The 22,870-nt window shown below is 45.2% G+C and overlaps 1 non-coding gene across 1 annotated transcript; it reads left to right on the top strand.

Moving 5' to 3' along the window:
- Positions 1-22,188: 22,188 nt before the first annotated feature.
- On the top strand, positions 22,189-22,345 carry LOC139264982 (U1 spliceosomal RNA). Its single transcript, XR_011593459.1, has one exon. It is a non-coding gene; the product is annotated as a U1 spliceosomal RNA (small nuclear RNA).
- Positions 22,346-22,870: the final 525 nt, after the last annotated feature.

Consider the following 22,870-nt stretch of genomic DNA (forward strand, 5'->3'; position numbering starts at 1 on the left):
GGCATACAGGTACAACAGGCAGTGAAGAAGGCAAATGGTATGTTGGCCTTCATAGCTAGGGGATTTGAGTATAGGAGCAGGGAGGTCTTACTGCAGTTGTACAGGGCCTTGGTGAGGCCTCACCTGGAATATTGTATTCAGTTTTGGTCTCCTAATCTGAGGAAGGATGTTCTTGTTATTGAGGGAGTGCAGTGAAGGTTCACTAGACTGATTCCCGGGATGGCAGTACTGACATATGAGGAGAAACTGGATCAACTGGTCCTTTATACATTGGAGTTTAGAAGGATGAGAGGGGATCTCATAGAAACATATAAGATTCTGACGGGACGGGACAGGTTAGATGCGGGTAGAATGTTCCCGATGTTGGGGCAGTCCAGAACCAGGGGACACAGTATTAGGATAAGGGGTAGGCCATTTAGGACTGAGATGAGTTATTAACCTGTGGCATTCCCTGCTGCAGAGAGCTGTTGATGCCAGTTCATTGGATATATTCAAGAGGGATTTAGATATGGCCCTTACGGCTAAGGGGATTAAGGGGTATGGAGAGAAAGCAGGAAAGGGGTACTGAGAGAATGATCAGCCATGATCTTATTGAGTGGCGGTGCAGGCTCGAAGGGCCGAATGGCCTACTCCTGCACCTATTTTCTATGTTTCTATGTTTCTATGTTCCCCAAAGCCCTTTATTCCCCTATCATTCAAAAATCTGTCTATATCTGCCTCAGATATATTCAATGACCCAGCTTCCACAGCTCTCTGGGGTAGAGAATTCCAAAGATTCACGATCCTTTGAGAGAAGAAATTTCTCCTCATCTCCATTTTAAATGTGCATCCCTTTATTCTGAAACTATGCACCCTAGTTCTAGATTCCCCCACGAGGGGAAACATCCTCTCTGCATCTACCATGTGAAGACCCGTCAGAATCTTAAACGTTTTAAATATGATCACCTCTCAGTCTTCTAAACTCCATTGAATATAGGCCCAAGCTGCTAATTTCTTCATAAGACAACCCCTTTATCTCAGGAATCAAACTAATGGACCATCTCTGAATTGCCTCCAATGCAAGTATATCCCTCCTTAAATAAGGAGACCAAAACTGTACGTGGTATTCGAGGTACAGTTGTAGCAAGACTTCCCTACTTTTATATTCCATCCCCTTGCAATAATTATTTGCTGTATCTGCATACTAATCTTTTGTGTTTCATGCACAAGGACCCCCAGATCCCTCTGGACTGCAGCATTTTGTAGTCTATCTCCATGTAAATAATAATTAACTTTTTTATTTTTCCTACCAAAGTGGATGACCTCACAGTTTCCCACATTATACTGTATCTGCTAAATTTTTGCCCACTCATTTAACATATCTATATCCCTTTGCAAATTATTTGTGTCCTCTTCACAACTTTCTTTCTCACCTATCTTTATATCACCAGCGAATTTGGTTACATTACCCTTCATCCAAGTCATTAACAAAGATTGTAAATAGTTGAGTCCCCAGCACTGATTCCTGTGGCACCCTGCTAGTTACAGTTTGCCAACCTGTTATTAATATTCTACCGCCTCACACTTGAATCTATTTTCCCAGTCCACTTTAGCCAATTCAGTCTTCATACCTTTGTATTTGCCTTTATTTAACTTCAGGACATTAGTTTGAGACCCAGGGTTTTCACCCTCAAACTGAATTTGAAATTCTAACATGTTATCATCATTCTTTCCAAGAGGATCCTTTATTATGAGATCATTAATTAATCCCATCTCATTACTCATTACCAGATCTAAAATAGCCTGCTCCCTGGTTGGTTCTATAATGTATTGTTCTAAGAAATTATCATGTATTAGACCATGTATACTAACTGTATAGTCACATAAGATGTGCCTTATGTCATCCTTTATTAACAGAGCTACCCACCTCCTTTTCCTTTCTGCTTATCCTTCCGAAGTGTCAAATACCCCCGAATATTCTGTTCCCAGCCTCAGTCACTTTGCAACCACATCTCTGTAAGGTGTCACATAAGAGGGCACTGCGGTGGAGGACCTGAGGGTCACCTGCATAGGTATGCAGGGCCCAGTATAAAAGGCTGCCCACTGTGCTTGTGCCACACTCTGGAGTTACAATAAATGGGACAAAGGTCACAATAGCTCAAGTACAGTACTAGACTTCGTGGAGTCATTCATAAGAGTATTAAAGACATAACAGAAACCATCCCAAATACACATCTATGAACTCTTCCACAAATCAAATTGGACAAATCAAAATGAAGATTAAAATCGCCTATGATTATTGGCATAACTTTCTTACAAGCTTCCATTATTTCTTGATTTATACTCTGTCCTATGGTGTACCTACTGTTAGGGGGCCTATAGATTACTTCCACCAGTGACTTCTTTCCCTTATTATTTCTTATCTCCATCCAAACTGATTCTACATCTTGATCTTCTGAGCCAATATCATTTCTCACTGCTGCACTGATCTCATCCATTATTAACAGAGCGACCACCTCCTTTTCCTTTCTGCTTATCCTTCCGAAATGTCAAATACCCCCAAATATTCAGTTCCCAGCCTCGGTCACTTTGCAACCACGTCTCTTTAATGGCTATCAGATAATACCCATTTATTTCTATTTGCGCTGTCAACTCATCTATCTTGTTATGAATGCTGCGTACATTCAGATAAAAAGCTTTTAATTTTGTTTTTTTACCATTTTTCCCTACTCTGACCCCACTTTCTGGTGCACTCTTATGTTTATATGTTCTGTCCCTTCCTGTCACACTCTGCTCATCATTATCCCCATCGCTACCCTGCACTATTAGCTTCTCCTTTCTCTTTGACTTTTTAAATTTCCCCTCACAGAACCCTCCTACACCGCCACCGCCCCCCCGCCCCCCCCACCACTATTTAGTTTAAAGCCCTCTCGACAGGCTTAGTTATTTGACTCGCCAGGACACTGGTCCCCACATGGTTCAAGTGAAGCCAGTCCCAATGGAACAGCTCCCTCTTTCCCCAGTAATGATGCCAGTGCCCCATGAATCGAAACTAATTTGTCCCACATCAACCTGTGAGCCACAGGAGGGGGAGAGAAAGTGGGTAATTATAGATTAGTTAGCCTGACATCGGTGGTGGGGAAAATGCTGGAATCAATTATTAAAAATGCACTAGCAGCGCATTTGGAAAGCAGTGACAGGATCGGTCCAAGTCAGCATGGATTTATGAAAGGGAAATCATGCTTGACAAATCTTCTAGAGTTTTTTGAGGATGTAACTAGTAGAGTGGATAAGGGAGAAGCAGTGGATGTGGTGTATTTGGACTTTCAAAAGGCTTGTAACAAGGTTCCACACAAGAAATTAGTGTGCAAAATTAAAGCACATGGTATTGGGGATAATGTATTGATGTGGATAGAGAACTGGTTGGCAGACAGGAAGCAAAGAGTGGGAATAAATGGGTCCTTTTCAGAATGGCAAGCAGTGACTAGTGGAGTGCCACAAGGTTCAGTGCTGGGACCCCAGCTATTTACAATATACATTAATGATTTGGACTAAGGAATTGAATGTAATATCTCCAAGTTTGCAGATGACACTAAGCTGGGTGGCAGTGTGAGCTGTGAGGAGGATGCTAAAAGGCTGCAGGGTGACTTGCACAGTTTAGGTGATTGGGCAAATGCATGGCAGATGCAGTATAATGTGGATAAATGTGAGGTTATCCACTTTGGTGGCAAAAACAGGAAGGCAGATTATTATCTGAATGGTGACAGATTAGTAAAAGGGGAAGTGCAACGAGACCTGGGTGTCATGGTACATCAGTCACTGAAGGTAGGCATGCAGGTACAGCAGGCAGTAAAGAAAGAAAATGGCATGCTGTTCTTCATAGCGAGAGGACTTGAGTATAGGAGCTGGGAGGTCTTACTGCAATTGTACAGAGCCTTGGTGAGACCACACCTTGAGTATTGTGTGCAGTTTTGGTCTCCTAATCTGAGGAAGACCATGCTTGCTATTGAGGGAGTGCAGCGAAGGTTCACCAGACTAATTCCCGGGATGGCAGGACTGATATATGAACAAATACTGGATCGGGTAAGCATATACTCACTGGAATTTAGAAGAATGAGAGGGGATCTCATAGAAACATACAAAATTAAGACGGAACTGGACAGGTTGGATGCAGGAAGAATGTTCCCAATGTTGGGGAAGTCCAGAACCAGGGGTCACATTCTAAGGATAATGGTAAGCCATATAGGACCGAGATGAGGAGAAACTTTTTCACCCAGAGAGTGGTGAATCTGTGGAATTCTCTACTACATAAAGTTGTTGAGTCCAGTTTAAACTAATATGGCAAGGGGATGGGAATCTATGCAGGGAGACAGAGGGAAGTGAAATAGGAGCAAAAGCAAAAGGTAGAAAGGAGATAAGAAAAAGTGGAGGGCAGAGAAATCAAAGGCAAAAATCAAAAAGGGCCACATTACAACATAATTCTAAAAGGACAAAGAGTGTTAAACAACAAGCCTGAAGGCTCTATTTCTCAATGCGAGGAGCATTCGTAATAAAGTGGATGAATTAACTGCCAGATAGCTGTTAACAGATATGATGTAATTGGGACTACGGAGATATGGCTCCAGGGTGACCAAGACTGGGAACTCAACATCCAGAGGTATTCAATACTCAGGATGGATAGACAGAAAGGAAAAGGAGGTGGGGTAGTGTTGCTGGTTAAAGAGGAGACTAACACAATAGTAAGGAAGGACATTAGCTTGGATGATGTGGAATCTGCATGGTGTAGAATTTACCAATATTTTGCAAAGGTTCCTTGTAACTTTCCCCTGCAGAGGTGAAGAATCCCTTTTTGGACTTTTAAAATGGAAGGAAAAGTTTTGGGACACAAATGAGTTTAAAGGGCAGACGAGGCCTGCAGGGGATAAAAGGGGATGCATTCATGGAGACCCCCCCCCCCCCCCCAGTGTTTGGACTCTTAGGAAAGGGAATTTAATTTGGAACTCGATGAACATTTTGGTATCCAAGGAAAAACTCTGAGGAAGATACCTAAGAGCTTTACAAGTTTAAGATCTCTAAAGGAACATGTTGGAACAGACTGCCAGAACAGAGGGTGGGACTTCACTCAGGAATTGGGTATTGGAGCTAATTCAATTTGTCTGGGAGAATGAGTCAATCGATAACTAATAAGAACTGTAAGGCATAAAAATTCGCTCCCTAGGACATAAACGCATCAAGAGCTATCAGGTTAGTCACCGGAGACCATTATTAGCATGCATGTGCAAATAGGCCTATAGAAATCACGGGCCCAGCCAAATGGCCCAAGAGTTTAAACACTGCTTCAACAATGCCAACCGGTGATTTTCCACATTACCACATCATAATCAAATTACTGCTGAACGAGCCCGCCAAATTCTGACAAAGAAGAGAGCTCAAAACTAATGAGCAGCTCCCTTGAAACAAAGAGCTGGGCCAGATTTGGAGGGAGATAAGGAAGCCTTTTGGGGGTATATCTATTCCCAATTTTACAAGGGAAAATCTCACAAGTGGGGAGTGAAGAAATGGAGTAGTGGAGAAAACTACAAGAAACCATCAAGTATCGACCGAGCATGCCGACAGCAAGAGGCCCACGAAACAGAAGGTTGTCAGCAACCAAATTGACAACCCGGCCACCACAGCCAGCGAAACGACCAACCGAAACCAACTCAGCAAAAACCGAAGAATCAATATTTATTTCCACTCTACAATCTACTTCTAAATGACCAACAGGTGAGAAATTACCTAAAAGGACTAACTAAAACTATTCCCAACCAAAAAAAGTGGGTACTTACCCAATACATCCAAAATGCGACTTACCGCATCAGCAGACTCACCCCAACTGAAGACTACGCAGTCCGAAGTCCTCTCCTCCATCCGGGGTACGGCTCACCTAGAAGGCAAAGTGCAGTGAACCCCAAAACCGTGATTCACCAGCAACTGTCAAAAGGGAGAGGTGAGCATAGCCCCTGAACCCCCAGAGCTATAACTTAGTTAGTTAGGGGAATTGGGAGGGGGAGGCTGGCATAACTTATGTAAATGTATCTGCATTCTCCTCTTTACTCCATTTAGAGTTTAAGCTGTATTATTTTCCCCACAGGCTGTATATTGACAATTTATTCAATGTGTTGTATCCCTCAGTGTGTATTGGTATCACGATTATGTGTGTGCTATTAAAGGTGTGCCTTTTACTTCTTTTTAAACAAAATAAAGCCATACCTGCTTCCTACCTTGAAACCAATTGTCTGCCCAAGTCTGTCACAGTCCCTTCATAATTCCAGAGTCAAGAACCAAGAGTGTGGGAGTGATTCGAAACCGCTCACATAAGGTCAGAAGGGAAAGCTGACCCCCTGGAAATCACCCCTTACAATGGGTAGAGCTGCAGAACACCAAAGGTCAGAAAACATTAGTAGGAGATGTGTACAGACCACCAAACAGTAGTAGTGAGATTAGGGATGGCATCAAACAGGAAATTATGGATGCGTGCAATAAAGGTGCAGCAGTTATCATGGGTGGCTTTAATCTACATATAGATTGGGCTAACCAAACTGGTAGCAATACGGTGGTGGAGAATTTCCTGGAGTGTATAAGGGATTGTTTTCTAGACCAATATGTCGAGTAACCAACTAGAGAGCTGGCCATCCGAGACTGGGTGATGTGTAATGAGAGAGGATTAATTAGCAATCTTGATGTGCGAGGCCCCTTGGGAAAGAGTCACCATAATATTGGAGAATTCTTCATTAAGATGGAGAGTGACACAATTAATTCAGAGACTCGGGTCCTGAACTTAAAGAAAGGAAACTTCAATGGTATGAGATGTGAATTGGCTAGGATAGACTGGCGAATGATACTTAAAGGGTTGATGGTGGATAAGCAATGGCAGACATTTAAAGATCACATGGATGAACTTCAAAAATTGTACATCCCATTCTTGCGTAAAAATAAAATGGGGCTCAACTGTGGCTAACAAGGGAAATTAGGGACAGTGTTAAATCCAAGGAAGACGCATTTAAATTGGTCAGAAAAAGTGGCAACCCTGAGGACTGGGAGAAATTTAGAATTCAGCAAAGGAGGAGTAAGGGTTTAATTAGGAGGGGGCAAATAGAGTATGAGAGGAAGCTTGCAGGGAACATAAAAACTAACTGCAAAAGCTTCAATAGATATGTGAAGAGAAAAAGATTAGTGAAGATAAACGTAGTCCCTTGCAGTCGGATTCAGGTGAATTTATAATGGGGAACAAAGAATGGCAGACCAATTGAACAAATACTTTGGTTCTGTCTTCACAAAGGAAGACACAAATAACCTTCTGGAAATGCTAGGAGACCGAGGGTCTAGCGAGAAGGAGGAACTGTAGGGAATCCTTGTTAGTCAGGAAATTGTGTTAAGGAAATTGATGGGACTGAAGGCCAATAAATCCCCAGGGCCTGATAGTCTGCATCCCTGAGTACTTAAGGAAGTGGCCCTAGAAATAGTGGATGCCTTGGTGGTCATTTTCCAACATTCTATAGATTCTGCATCAGTTCCTCTGGATTGGAGGGTAGCTAATATAACCCCACTTTTAAAAAAAAGGATGGAGAGACAAAACCGGGAATTATAGACCAGTTAGCCTGTCATCGGTAGTGGGGAAAATTTTGGAATCAATTATTAAAAATGTAATAGCAGCGCATTTGGAAAGCTGTGACAGGATCGGTCCAAGTCAGCATGGATTTATGAAAGGGAAATCATGCTTGACAAATCTTCTAGAATTTTTTGAGGATGTAACTAGTAGAGTGGACAAGGGAGAACCAGTGGATGTGGTGTATTTGGACTTTCAAAAGGCTTTTGACAAGGTCCCACACAATAGATTAGTGTGCAAAATTAAAGCACATGGTATTGGGGGTAATGTATTGACATGGATAGAGAACTGGTTGGTAGACAGGAAGCAGGTAGACAGGAAGCAGAGAGTTGGGATAAACGGGTCCTTTTCAGAATGGCAGGCAGTGACTAGTGGGGTACCGCAAGGTTCAGTGCTGGGACCCCAGCAATTTATAATATACATTAATGGTTTAGACGAAGGAATTGAATGTAATATCTCCAAGTTTGCAGATGACACTAAGCTGGGTGGCAGTGTGAGCTGTGAGGAGGATGCTAAAAAGCTGCAGAGTGACTTGGAGGGGCTCGGTGAGTGGGCAAATGCATGGCAGATGCAGTATAATGTAGATAAATGTGAGATTATCCACTTTGGTGGCAAAAACATGAAGGCAGAATATTATCTGAATGGTGACAGATTAGTAAAAGGGGAGGTGCAACGAGACCTTGTTGTCATAGTTTATCAGTCATTGAAAGTTGGCATGCAGGTACAGCAGGCGGTGAAGAAGGCAAATGGCATGTTGGCCTTCATAGCGAGAGGATTTGAGTATAGGAGCAGGCAGGTCTTACTAAAATTGTATAGGGCCTTGGTGAGGCCACATCTTGACTATTGTGTTCAGTTTTGGTTCCTAATCTGAGGAAGGACATTCTTGCTATTGAGGGGGTGCAGCGAACGTTCACCAGATTGATGCCCGGGATGGTAGGACTGTCATATGAAGAAAGACTGGATCAATTAGGCTTATATTCACTGGAATTAAGAAGAATGAGAGGGAATCTCATAGAAACATATAAAATTCTGACGGGATTGGACAGTTTACATGCAGGAAGAATGTTCCTGATGTTGGGGAAGTCCAGAACCAGTGGTCACAGTCGAAGGATAAGGGGTAAGCCATTTAGGACTGAGATGAGGAGGACTTCTTCACTCAGAGAATTGTGAACCTGTGGAATTCTCTATCACAGAAAGTTGCTGAGGCCAGTTCGTTAGATATATTCAAGAGGGAGTTAGATGTGGCCCTTACAGCTAAAGGGATCAAACGCTATGGAGAGAAAGCAGGAATGCTGCACTAAAATTGCAAAATCAGCCATGATCATATTGAATGCTGGTGCATGCTCGAAATGGCCTAATCCTGCACCTATTTTCTATGTTTCTATTCATCTCTCTGATCTTATTTCCCCTTGGCCAATTTGCTCTTGGCTCAGTTAGTAATCCAGAGATTATTACCTTTGTGATTCTGCTTTATAATTTAGTGCCTAGTTGTTCATGCTCCCTCGGCAGAACCTTTGTCCTATCTTTATTGTTGGTACCTATGTGGAAGATGATACCGGGATCTTTCCCCTCCCACGCCAAGTTCCTCTCCTGCCCACAGAAGATATCCTTAACCCTGGCACCGGGCAGGCAATGCAGCCTTTGGCATTCACGCTCTCGGCTGCAGAGAGCAGAATCTATCCCCCTAAATATACTGTCCCCCACCACTACTACATTTCTTTTTATTCTCCCAACTGTACCATGGTTGTGATATATTCATAGAGCACAAGCACACACAGCTTCCTACATGGCAGGCAGCTCTCTCGGAAACCTCCGGAAATCTGCCTGGTTGTGTTTAATTATTAACTGTGCAATTGCAGCACACAACACGTCCACATCCACAGTATGGAGCTACAAGCATTACCAGCTGACAGACATTACACTTCTCCCTCCTTAATGAAGAAGTTATTATAACAAACATCATACATAACTTTCATTTTTATACATAACACAGGATATCGACTTATTTTGTTTCCATATTTACAAATTTAACTTTACCACGTTTTTTGTTTCGAAGAGGAGACCTTCGCCCTCGGACAGAACCTTCCAAACATGGTGTTGAATCTAAACTCATCCAAACACACACGCTAATACCTCTTTCTCAATCATGCTGTAAGCCCGATCGGCCTTAGACAAGCTCCTGGAGGCATAGGCGACAGGTTGCAACTTCTCCGCCACGTTAGCTTGTTGTAATACACACCTGACTCCGTACGACGATGCATCACATGCGAGTACAAGTCTTTTATACGGGTTATACAATACAAGCAGCTTGTTGGAGCATAAAATGTTTCTGGCTTTCTCAAAAGCAATTACTTGATTTTTTTCCCCATACCCAGTTCTCACCTTTATGCAATAACACATGTAGGGTCTCTAAAAGGGTGCTTAACCCCGGTAGGAAGTTACCAAAATAGTTGAGGAGTCCCAGGAACGACCGCAGCTCCGTGACGTTCTGTGGCCTGGGCGCATTCCTGATAGCCTCTGTCTTGGCGTCTGTGGGCCGAATGACGTCTGCCACGATCTTTCTCCCCAAAAACTCAACTTCTGATGCCATGAAGGTGCATTTCAACCTCTTCAGCCGCAGCCCTACGCGATCCAGTCGCTGGAGGACCTCCTCCGGCCTTTGTAGGTGCTCAACGGTGTCCCAACCCGTGACCAATATGTCCTCCTGAAAAACCACTGTGCATGGTACCGATTTGAGTAGGCTCTCCATATTTCCCTGTAAGTTCGCTGCAGCCGACCGAATTCCAAACGAGCATCTGTTGTAGATGAACAGACCCTTGTGCGTGTTGATGCAGGTGAGGCCCTTAGAAGACTCTTCCAGCTCCTGCGTCATGTAGGCCGAAGTCAGGTCGAGCTTGGTGAATGCCTTGCCTCCTGCCAGCATCGCAAATAGGTCATCTGCCTTAGGTAGCGGGTATTGGTCCTGTAGCGAGAAATGATTAATAGTTATTTTATAATCACGCAAATCCTGACCTTGCCATCACTTTTGAGTACTGGAACAATCGGGCTGGCCTACTCGTTGATTCCACTGGGGAGATGATGCCCTTGTGTTGCAGCCTGTCTAACTCGATTTCCACTCTCTCCCTCATCATTTGAGGTACCGCTCGAGCCTTATGGTGAATGGGTCGTGCCTCTGGGACGAAGTGGATCCGCACCTTCGCCCCGGAAAAGTTTCCAATGCCTGGCTCAAAAAGGGAAGGAAATTTGTTAAGAACCTGGGTACATGAGGCCCCATCGACATGTGATAGCGCTCGGATGTCATCCCACTTCCAGCGGATTTTGACCAGCCAGCTCCTTCCAAGCAGTGTGGGGCCATCGCCTGGAACAATCCAGAATGGCAGTTCATGCACCGTGCCCTCGTAGGTGAACTTGACCATGGTGCTGCCCAGGACAATGATAAGCTCTTTGGTATATGTTCTCAGTTTCGTGTGGATGGGACTCAGAGCTGGTCTGAGTGCCTTTTTGCACCACAGTCTCTCAAACATCTTTTTACTCATGATGGATTGGCAAGCGCCAGTGTCCAGTTCCATGGCTATGGGTAAGCCATTCAATTTTACATTTAGCATTATAGGTGGACATTTCATTGAAAATGTGTGCACCCCGTGTACTTCAACATCTGCCTCCTCTCTCTGAGGATCAAAATTGCTTTGATCTACCATGGACCGATCTTCCTCTGCCACATGGTGGTTAGCAGGTTTTGCAGAGTTGGCAGCTCGTCTGCAAGCTCGTTGGAGGTGCCCCATTGTTCCACAGCTCTTGCAAACTTACCCTTTGAAGCGGCATGAATAGGCTGAATAGATGCCTCCACAGTGCCAACAAGATGTGAATTATGTTGCATTCATCCTTTGTTGCGGATTCTGAGTCATCTGGATCACCTGAGGCCTGCTGGCAGTTGCAAACTCTTGGATTCTGCCCTGTACATTTCTGCTCACAAACACAGTTCCAGTTAATTTATGAACATTGCTAGCACTTGAATGCTGAGAGATTGTTTGGTGTTATTACTGGTGGACATAACACCTGTGCTATCGCAATGGCCTTACTGAGGGTCGGTGTCTCTACAGTCAAAAGTTTTCATAGGATGGTCTCGTGGCCAATGCCCAGTACAAAAAAGTCTCTGAGCATTTGCTCCAGGTAGGCATCAAACTCACGTTGTCCTGCATGTCGCCTTAGTTCGGTGACGTAGCTCGCCACTTCCTGACATGCAGATCGCTGGCACGTGTAGAACCACTACCTCGCCATCGGCACGCCCTCCCTCAGATTAAGATGCTCCTGAACCAGTGTACACAGCTCCTCATTCGACTTATCTGTGGGTTTCACTGGAGCCAGAAGATTCTTCATGACGCTGTAGGTCGGTGCCCCACAGACCGTGAGGAAGACCGCTCTCCTTTTTGCAGCGTTTCCTTCTCCGTGCAGCTCGTTGGCTACAAAGTACTGGTCTAGCCATTCGACATAGGCTTCCCAGTCCTCACACTCCGAGAACTTCTCCAGGATGCCCACAGTTTGCTCATCTTTGCGTTGGATTCGTATACTCTTCACCAGTTGTTGTGTTCCTAACACAGATGAGACTGCACACAGGGAGGTTAAAGTAACAGTGACCTCAGACTTTATTAAGACACTCCAGAGTCAGTAACAGGCCTTCGGGGCCGGCTTATATACAGTGCTCCTTCGGGATGTTGGGATCCCTTGGGACGTCAGGGGATGCGCTCCCTGGTGGCAGAACATGGGGCTGCATGCTTTACAGATACACAACAGTGTTTTTGCCACCAAAGTGGATAACCTCACATTTATGCACCTTATACTGCATCTGCCATGCATTTGCCCACTCCCCTAACCTGTCCAAGTCACCCAGCAGCCTCTTAGGTTCCTCCTCACAGCTCACACCACCACCCAGCTTAGTGTCATCTGCAAACTTGGAGATATTACACTCAATTCCTCCATCTAAATCATTAATGTATATTGTAAATAGCTGGGGTCCCAGCACTGAGCCCTGCGGCACCCCACTAGTCACTGCCTGCCATTCCACAAGGTGATGATCAATGAAATATGTGAGCTCATCAGGCCACATATGCAGCCTGCCATCAGAACATTAGTGTCGGTCAAGGTCAAGGTCACCACTGCACTGTCTTTCTACGTGTCTAGTTCCTTTTGGGCCTCCGTGGTCGACATTTTCCCTCTGTCTCAACATGCAACCCATCGCTGCATTAGACAAGCCACGGAGGCATTGTACGCGAGAAGGATGGACTTTATCAGCTTCCCCATGACCACGGAGGCTCAGACTGACAGGGCTGATAGGGGATTCAATTGTAAGGGGAATAGATAGGCGTTTCTGCAGCCGCAACCAAGACTCCAGGATGGTATGTTGCCTCCCTGGTGCAAGAGTCAAGGATGTCTCAGGGCGGATGCAGGACATTATGAAAAGTGAGGGTGAACAGCCAGTTGTCGTGGTGCACATTGGTACCAACAATATAGGTAAAAAATGGGATGAGGTCCTACGAGACGAGTTTAAGGAGCTAGGTGCTAAATTAAAAAGTAGGACCTCAAAAGTAGTAATCTCAGGATTGCTACCAGTGCCACATGCTAGTCAGTGTAGGAATCGCAGGATAGCTCAGATGAATACGTGGCTTGAGCAGTGGTGCAGCAGGGAGGGATTCAACTTCCTGGGGCATTGGAACCGTTTCTGGGGGAGGTGGGACCAGGACAAACCGGACGGTCTGCACCTAGGCAGGACTGGAACCAATGTCCTAGGAGGAGTGTTTGCTAGTGCTGTTGGGGAGGAGTTAAACTAATATGGCAAGGGGATGTGAACCAATGCAGGGAGACAGAGGGAAACAAAATGGAGACAGAAGCAAAAGACAGAAAGGAGATGAGTAAAAGTGGAGGGCAGAGAAACCCAAGGCAAAAACAAAAAGGGCCACTTTGCAACAAAATTCTAAAGGGTTTAAGTGTGTTAAAAAGGCAAGCCTAAAGGCTCTGTGCGTCAATGCGAGGAGTATTCGGAATATGGTGGACGAATTAACTGTGCAGATAGCAGTTAATGGATACGATGTGGTTGGCATCATGGAGACATGGCTCCAGGGTGACCAAGGCTGGGAACTCAACATCCAAGGGTATTCAACATTTAGGAAGGATAGACAGAAAGGAAAAGGAGGCGGGGTGGCGTTGCTGGTTAAAGAGGAAATTAATGCAATTGTAAGGAAAGACATTAGCTTGGATGATGTGGAATCAGTATGGTTGGAGCTACGAAATACCAAGGGGCAGAAAACGCTAGTGGGAGTTGTGTACAGACCTCCAAACAGTAGTAGTGATGTTGGAGAGGGCATCAAACAAGAATCTATATGCATATTAAAGTCATCCATGATAAAGGTGCAGCAGTTATCATGGATGATTTTAATATGCATATAGATTAGGCTAACCAAACTGGAAACAATACGGTGGAGGAGGATTTCCTGGAGTGCATAGGGGATGGTTTTCTAGACCAATATGTCGAGGAACCAACTAGGGGGGAGGCCATCTTAGACTGGGTGTTGTGTAATGAGAGGATTAATTAGCAATCTCGTTGTGCGAGGCCCCTTGGGGAAGAGTGACCATAACATGGTGGAATTCTACATTAGGATGGAGAATGAAACAGTTAATTCAGAGACCATGGTCCAGAGCATAAAGAAGGGTGACTTTGAAGGTATGAGGCGTGAATTGGCTAGGATAGATTGGCGAATGATACTTAAGGGGTTGGCAGTGGATGGGCAATGGCAGACATTTAGAGACCGCATGGATGAACTGCAACAATTGTACATCCCTGTCTTGCATAAAAATAAAAAAGGGAAGGTGGCTCAACCATGGCTATCAAGGGAAATCAGGGATAGTATTAAAGCCAAGGAAGTGGCATTCAAATTGGCCAGAAATAGTGGCGTACCGGGGGACTGGGAGAAATTTAGAACTCAGCAGAGGAGGACAAAGGGTTTGATTAGGGCAGGGAAAATAGATTACGAGAGGAAGCTTGCATGGAACATTAAAATGGACTGCAAAAGCTTCTTTAGATATGCAAAGAGAAAAAGGTTAGTAAAGACAAACGTAGGTCCCCTGCAGTCAGAATCAGGGGAAGTCATAACTGGGAACAAAGAAATGGCAGACCAATTGAACAAGTACTTTGGTTCGGTATTCACTAAGGAGGACACAAACAACCTTACGGATATAAAAGGGATCAGAGGGTCTAGTAATAAGGAGGAACTGAGTGAAATCCTTATTAGTCGGGAAATTGTGTTGGGGAAATTGATGGGATTGAAGGCCAATAAATAACCAGGGCCTGATGGTCTGCATCCCAGAGTACTTAAGGAAGTGACCTTGGAAATAGCGGATGCATTGACAGTCATTTTCCAACATTCTATAAACTCTGGATCAGTTCCTATGTAGTGGAGGGTAGCCAATGTAACCCCACTTTTTAAAAAAGGAGGGAGAGAGAAAACACGGAATTATAGACCGGTCAGCCTGACATCGGTAGTGGGCAAAATGATGGAATCAATTATTAAGGATGTCATAGCAGCGCATTTGGAAAGAGGTGACATGATAGGTCCATGTCAGCATGGATTTGTGAAAGGGAAATCATGCTTGATAAATCTTCTGGAATTTTTTGAGGATGCTTCCAGTAGAGTGGACAAGGGAGAACCAGTTGATGTGGTGTATTTGGACATTCAGAAGGCTTTCGACAAGGTCCCACACAAGAGATTAGTGTGCAAAGTTAAAGCACATGGGATTGGGGGTAGTGTGCTGATGTGGATTGAGACCTGGTTGGCAGACAGGAAGCAAAGAGTAGGAGTAAATGGGTACTTTTCAGAATGGCAGGCAGTGACTAGTGGGGTACCGCAAGGTTCTGTGCTGGGGCCCCAGCTGTTTACATTGTACATTAATGATTTAAACGAGGGGATTAAATGTAGTATCTCCAAATTTGTGGATGTCACTAAGTTGGGTGGCAGTGTGAGCTGCGAGGAGGGTGCTATGAGGCTGCAGAGTGACTTGGATAGGTTAGGTGAGTGGGCAAATGCATGGCAGATGAAGTATAAAGTGGATAAATGTGAGGTTATCCACTTTGGTGGTAAAAACAGAGAGACAGACTATTATCTGAATGGTGACAGATTAGGAAAAGGGGAGGTGCAACGAGACCTGGGTGTCATGGTACATCAGTCATTGAAGTTTGGCATGCAGGTATAGCAGGCGGTTAAGAAAGCAAATGGCATGTTGGCCTTCATAGCGAGGGGATTTGAGTACAGGGGCAGGGAGGTGTTACTGCAGTTGTACAGGGCCTTGGTGAGGCCACACCTGGAGTATTATATACAGTTTTGGTTTCCTAACTTGAGGAAGGACATTCTTGCTATTGAGGGAGTGCAGCGAAGGTTCATCAGACTGATTCCCGGGATGGCAGGACTGACATATCAAGAAAGACTGGATCAACTGGGCTTGTATTCACTGGAGTTCAGAAGAATGAAAGGGGATCTCATAAAAACGTTTAAAATTCTGACGGGTTTAGACAGGTTAGATGTAGGAAGAATGTTCCCAATGTTGGGGAAGTCCAGAACCAGCGGGCACAGTCTAAGGATAAGGGGTAAGCCATTTAGGACTGAGATGAGGAAAAACTTCTTCATCAAGAGAGTGGTGAACCTGTGGAATTCTCAACCACAGAAAGTTGTTGAGACCAATTCACTAAATATATTCAAAAAGGAGTTAGATGTAGTCCTTACTACTAGGGGGATCAAGGGGTATGGCAAGAAAGCAGGAATGGGGTACTGAAGTTGCATGTTCAGCCATGAACCCATTGAATGACAGTGCTGGCTCGAAGGGCCAAATGGCCTACTCCTGCTCCTATCTTCTATGTTTCTATGTTTCTATTCTACCACATTGCTAAGTGCCCCAGGGTGCAGGGAGCTACACAGTGCACTCACATCGTCTTGCGGCCATCTTCTCAGGACCCGGAACATTTTCGTAACAGAAAAGGATTTCACTCCCTGAAGGTCGAACAGTTGTCAACCACAACCAGAATATCTTGGCAGTGAATGCCAAATGCCCAGGCACCTTCGATGAGGCTCATATCCTGCGTGAGAGCGCTGTCTCTGACATCTTTAAGAGTCAGCCACAAGGACAATGCTGGATTCTTGGTGATAACCGATAAGGCCTAGCCACCTGGTTGATGACACCCTGCGTGACACCCACACCGAGATCGAGAAGCGATACAACCAGAGCCACAGAGACACACGCAATGTGGTCCAGAAAACAATAACCGTGTTTAAGCAGTGCTTCAGATGTCTGGACCACTCAGGTGGGGAGCTACAACACAACCCTAAACAGGTAGGTAAATTTGTGGTCATGTGCTCTATGCTGCACATTCTGGCTATCAGGAGGGGCCAAGAATTCCTAGAAGGGACTGATGCTCCACCTCAGGAGAGAGAGGAAGAGGATGACGAGGGGCTGGATGCTGACCACGAGCGAGACAATCAGGCTGGCTGTGCAACCATGCCCGTGACCCCATCCAGCCCACAGGAAAGGGCCTCTGATGGCTACATCGCTGCAAGATTTTACGTGAGGAGCTGATATCTGAATGATTTGCCTGAAAGAACGTTGCTGTGAGTGACAATGCTGACACACTGCTGTGTGTGTGCAGCTCAGACATCAATGGTGCCCATCAACTTGGTGCCAGTTAAAGTTTACATTGATTGAAGTTAAGTTTTATTTAAACCTTTCATGTTAAGGAATCACTAGTGTTTAATGGTCCAGCTATCTGAGACAATGTGCAACAAGGTTATGTTCAATAAAAAAATGTTGATATCAACATTGGTCTGAAATGATAAGTATCACAGCCAATGACACCCAACCCCCACCCACACCCCACTTTTTCCACCATTGACATCAATCAAATGTTCAACATGTCCAGCAACACAGAATACAAAGGCAAAGCAGGAGGGTGGTCCCCAGCCCCCATACATTACAACAAATTGCAGACACCCAGATGGAGATATAACACAGCCATCACCTGCACACATGCACCTCGCTTTCCTTCCCCCCTCCTCTTCTTCTCCCCACCTCTACCCCTTCCCCTCCTCACTCGACAGCGCCTGACTGAGGAGCTCCTCAGGTGGTGCCTGATTGGGGGGAATGAAGACAGAGGTGGTGGTTGCACGGGTATGGGAGCGGAGGATGCCGAGGGGGCAACATTCGCTGATGCAGAAGCAGGATCTTGGTCCTCGCTCTCATCTGTCGTTCGCAGTGGTGGTGCGGAACCTCGGGGTGGAGTGCCGCGCTCTGGGACCACTGGGAGGCCTGTGGCAGCAGTGTTCCTGGCTATCGCATCCAGGGACTCTGCCATGCATGGAATGTACTTGGTCATGGTGGCCAGGTGTCGGGATATGCCCCCCAATGCGTCGATGAGCTAGTTGCCAATGTCTACAGTCCTCCTGGACAACTGTATCATCACTCTGCTCTCATGTGGCGCTCGCGGTCCACGAGGTCTCCGCGGGGTCGGCGCCGTCCTGGGGACAAATGGGGTGCCGTGTGGCGAGGTGCTTGGGGCTGGTAGCTCCAGAGTGGAGGCGGGAATAACTGGAGGACAACTAGATGGCATTGGGGTGGAATGGCTTTTGGAGCATGGCGATGCAGCTTCCACGAAGTCTGCGCTCTCATCCATGGAGAACACACCCAGCGGATTGACGGGTGAGAATCGGAGCTCCTCAGCACCAGATGTAGGATCGTCCGGCGAGTCCAGTCCCATGCCCCCACCTTCTGGCCTCTGTTGTCTTGCCTGGGGCTGCGCTGCAAAACACAAATGAGGTTATTAGAGGAGAAGGGAGTGCTAGAGTCACATGGTAAGTCCAGCGTTACACACAGCATATGCATGACAAAAGCACCACCGCTATCAAGGTCATCACAGACATCACATTTCATGACCATCAACACATTTGCATTGCAATGATTTTCATTAAGCCAGCATTATTTCTAGGCCAATTTTAGAAATCAGCTAACATATATGATTGTTCGGTTATTGATTTTACATCATGCAATGGTGTAAGATTTACTCATGTGGTATCACTTCAGGGTCTGTAGATGCTTCTGTGGCTGTCCGTGATTGATACAACACATAACCGACGATGTAATCATGATTATTATGATAATTATCATTCTTTACCTAAAGACGTGCACCGTGACCACATGTTTTGAGTAAAACATTCCCAGTAAAAGTGAAAGACCTCACATCTGCTGATAGTCACTCATGACTGTTACAAAGCAAATTATATAAATATATAAGTAAATGTAAATAAATATACTTACTCTTGCGGGTCCTAAAAGGTCGTTCCATCGTTTGTGGCATTGGTTGCTCTCACGCACCTCGTTCGTCGCCAACAAGATCACTTCTGCTATCTCGGCCCATATCTCCTGGTAGGCCTTTGGCGTGGGCTTCCCACGCCCTCCCTGTATCAAACCACCCCAGCATAACTCGACCTCTTGCAGGTGGGAGGCATTTGCCTCGTCCGAGAACCTCCTCACTCTTTTGCCCCCTCCAATGTGCTCCTCTCCCACCTCACTGCTCGCGTCAGTGTCAGTCTCCACAGCGTGCTGTGATGCCTCCTCCTCTCCCTCCATTATAGGTCAAATTCGGGCAAATATGTGGCTGGTAACAGCTAATTTTTGTTTCCCTATTTGCTCTAAAGCTCTAAACTCTCCCTCCTTCCTCCCAAAGCAGCCACACCACATCCAGACACGCCTTCAGTCCCTCTCAGCTCCCTCTTTCTCTGTCTTCTCTTCTGCACATGTCATGATGACCCTTGACCTCCTGAATCATGGGAATTGAGCATTGCCATACCGTTGCTAAGGACGGTGACACTTTACGGCAGAAGGTCAGCGAGATTTAATGCTACCACCCATTAAGGATAGCGTTAAATCCAAGGAAGAGGCATATAAATTGACCAGAAAAAGCAGCAAACCTGAGGACTAGGAGAATTTTATAATACAGCAGAGGAGGACAAAGGGTTTAATTAGGAGGGGGAAAATAGAGTATGAGAGGAAGCTTGCTGGGAACATAAAAACTGACTGCAAAAGCTTCTATAGCTATGTGAAGAGAAAAAGATTAGTGAAGACAAACATAGGTCCCTTGCAGTCGGATTCAGATGAATTTATAATGAGGAACAAAGAAATGGCGGACCAGTTAAAAAAATACTTTGGTTCTGTCTTCACGAAGGAAGGTGAAAAAATAACTTTCCAGAAATACTAGGGGACCGAGGGTTTAGTGAGAAGGAGGAACTGAAGGAAATCCTTATTAGTCAGGAAATTGTGTTAGGGAAATTGATGGGATTGAGGGCCGATAAATCCCCGGGGCCTGATAGTCTGCATCCCAGAGTAATTAAGGAGGTGGCCCTAGAAATAGTGATCATTGGTAAACATTTTCCAACAGTCTATCGACTCTGGATCAGTTCCTATGGACTATAGGGTAGCTAATGTAACACCACTTTTTAAGAAAGGAGGGAGAGAGAAAACGGGTAATTATAGTCCAGTTAGCCTGACATCAGTAGTGGGGAAAATGTTGGAATCATTTATTAAAGATGAAATAGCAGCGCATTTGGAAAGTAGTGACAGGATCGGTCCAAGTCAGCATGGATTTATGAAAGGGCAATCATGCTTGCCAAATCTTCTAGAATTTTTGAGGATGTAACTGAAAGAGTGGACATGGGAGAACCAGTGGATGTGGTGTATTTGGACTTTCAAAAGGCTTTTGACAAGGTCCCACACAAGAGATTGGTGTGCAAAATTAAAGCACATGGTATTGGGAGTAATGTACTGATGTGGGTAGAGAACTGGTTGGCAGACGGGATAAAGGGGTCCTTTTCAGAATGGCAAGCAGTGACTAGTAGGATGCCGCAGGGCTCAGTGCTGGGATCCCAGCTATTTACAATAAACATTAATGACTTAGATGAAGGAATTGAGTGTAATATCTCCAAGTTTGCAGATGACACTAAGCTGGGTGGCGGTGTGAACTGTGAGGAGGATGCTAAGAGGCTGCAGGGAGCCTTGGACAGGTTAGGTGAGTGGGCAAACGCATGGCAGATGCACTATAATGTGGATTAATGTGAGGTTATCCACTTTGGGGGAAAAAACACGAAGGCAGAATATTATCTGAATGGTGGTAGATTAGGAAAAGGGGAGGTGCAACGAGACCTGGGTATCATTGTACATCAGTCATTGAAAGTTGGCATGCAGGTACAGCAGATGGTGAAGAAGGCAAATGGCATGTTGGTCTTCATAGCTAGGGGATTTGAGTATAGGAGCAGGGAAGTATTACTGCAGTTGTACAGGGCCTTAGTGAGGCCTCAACTGGAATATCGTGTTCAGTTTTGGTCTCCTAATCTGAGGAAGGATGTTCTTGCTTTGAGGGAGTGCAGCAAAGATTCACCAGACTGATTCCCGGGATTGCAGGACTGACATATGAGGAGAAACTGGATCGACTGGGCCTGTTATTCACTGGAGTTTTGAAGGATGAGAGGTGATCTCATAGAAACATATAAAATTCTGACGGGACTGGACAGGTTAGATGCTGAAAGAATGTTCCCGATGTTGGGGAAGTCCAGAACCAGGGGACATAATCTAAGGATAAGGGTAAGCCATTTAGAAGTGAGATGAGGAGAAACTTCTTCACTCAGAGAGTTGTTCACCTGTGGAATTCCCTACCGCAGAGAGTTGTTGATGCCATTCGTTGGATATATTCAAGAGGGAGCTAGATATGGCCCTTGCAGCTAAAGGGATCAAGGGGTATGGAGAGAAAGCAGGAAAGGGGTACTGCGTTGAATGATCAGCCATGATCTTATTGAATGGTGGTGCAGGCTCGAAGGGCCGAATGGCCTACTCCTGCACCTATTTTCTATGTTGCTATGTTTCTCTGTTTCATATCGCTCGTGGTTACGCCCAATTTAAAAAATGGAGATTAGGTGCTTTGAGAATGGGCGAGAAGCCAGCGATATTAAAACCCATTTTTTCCACCCACGCCGGAAATAACTCCCATTTTGAGGCAATAAGCACAAAAGTGTAAAATCTAGCCCCTTGTACCTTGAGGAATCCTGCCAATCAGTAAAGTTGCAGCACTCTGTCACGTCGCTGCAGGCGGTTCATGGTAATGGCGATGTATAGGTAAAGATGTTCTGGCAAACAGTGCAATGTGACTTGCTTGTTGCTTTTACGGAAAGGCCAACAGTGACCATCATAGCCACTTGTACTGCTATGCCTACCATTGGAGGAGGACACGGGACAGATTTCAGTATGCAGCATAACTCATCGATGACCTCCTGTTGCGAAGTGCAGCCTCCATAAGCACTGCTCCTGGGTCACTTGGAGGTAGCAGTTCCTGTATACTTCACCGTGGGACTTGCATTTCACCTCGAACGGAGCCTCCTCCTCCTTTTCTTCTTTTCATCCTCCAAGAAATACAGATACAGGGGTATTCCCAAAGGAAACTATAACGTATGCACCTGTGGGTATGCCCACAGGTTTGTGGAGCTGTACTTACCTGGCAGGGGAGTAACCATGATCATGAAGATCGTTCTCCCAGGACGAGGCTAGCCGATTGCACTTCGGCTGTGCTAACGCCTGCGATGTCACCAAATGCGGGATACTCGTCTGAAAAATTTGTGAAGCTGTTGCATTGTGAGTGGCTTAGCCAATCATGTGATGTTCACAAGACTCAATAAAACCCCAGTCAGTTGGGTCTAGGTCATCCACGATGAGGTATGCAGTTGTGAGCCTAGTGGATAAACTGGTGTGATTGGTAAACTTGTGTTAGTAAACCAACTAGTTCCTAATCGCTATGTGTTGCTATAAGTTCTTAAGCAAAGAACCCATGAGGCACATACAATATAGAAAGTGGGGTGGATGCAAAAATTAAAGCCCACAGTAGGATGTACAGAAATAGATATTGCAGCAGTAGACAGTGAAAATTTTACAACATTTTTTAAATTACCTGCTGTAGTTTTTAAAATTTAGCTCTATCTTGCTCGTACTGAGTAATGTTGGATGCCAGTTTTATACCTGACATGATTTGCATACGACGTAAATGAAGCTATAATGATGAGAAATGGGATGCAGAATGTCATCATGTCACTACTCCCTCATTAAAATACAACCGCAGTATATAGACAGGTGCTTCTTCTGGTGTCCAAGTGATGATGGCAAATACAGGGGATG

This window comes from Pristiophorus japonicus, chromosome 5 (assembly GCF_044704955.1).
Source record: "Pristiophorus japonicus isolate sPriJap1 chromosome 5, sPriJap1.hap1, whole genome shotgun sequence".
In the NCBI taxonomy this organism is placed as follows: Eukaryota; Metazoa; Chordata; class Chondrichthyes; family Pristiophoridae; genus Pristiophorus; species Pristiophorus japonicus.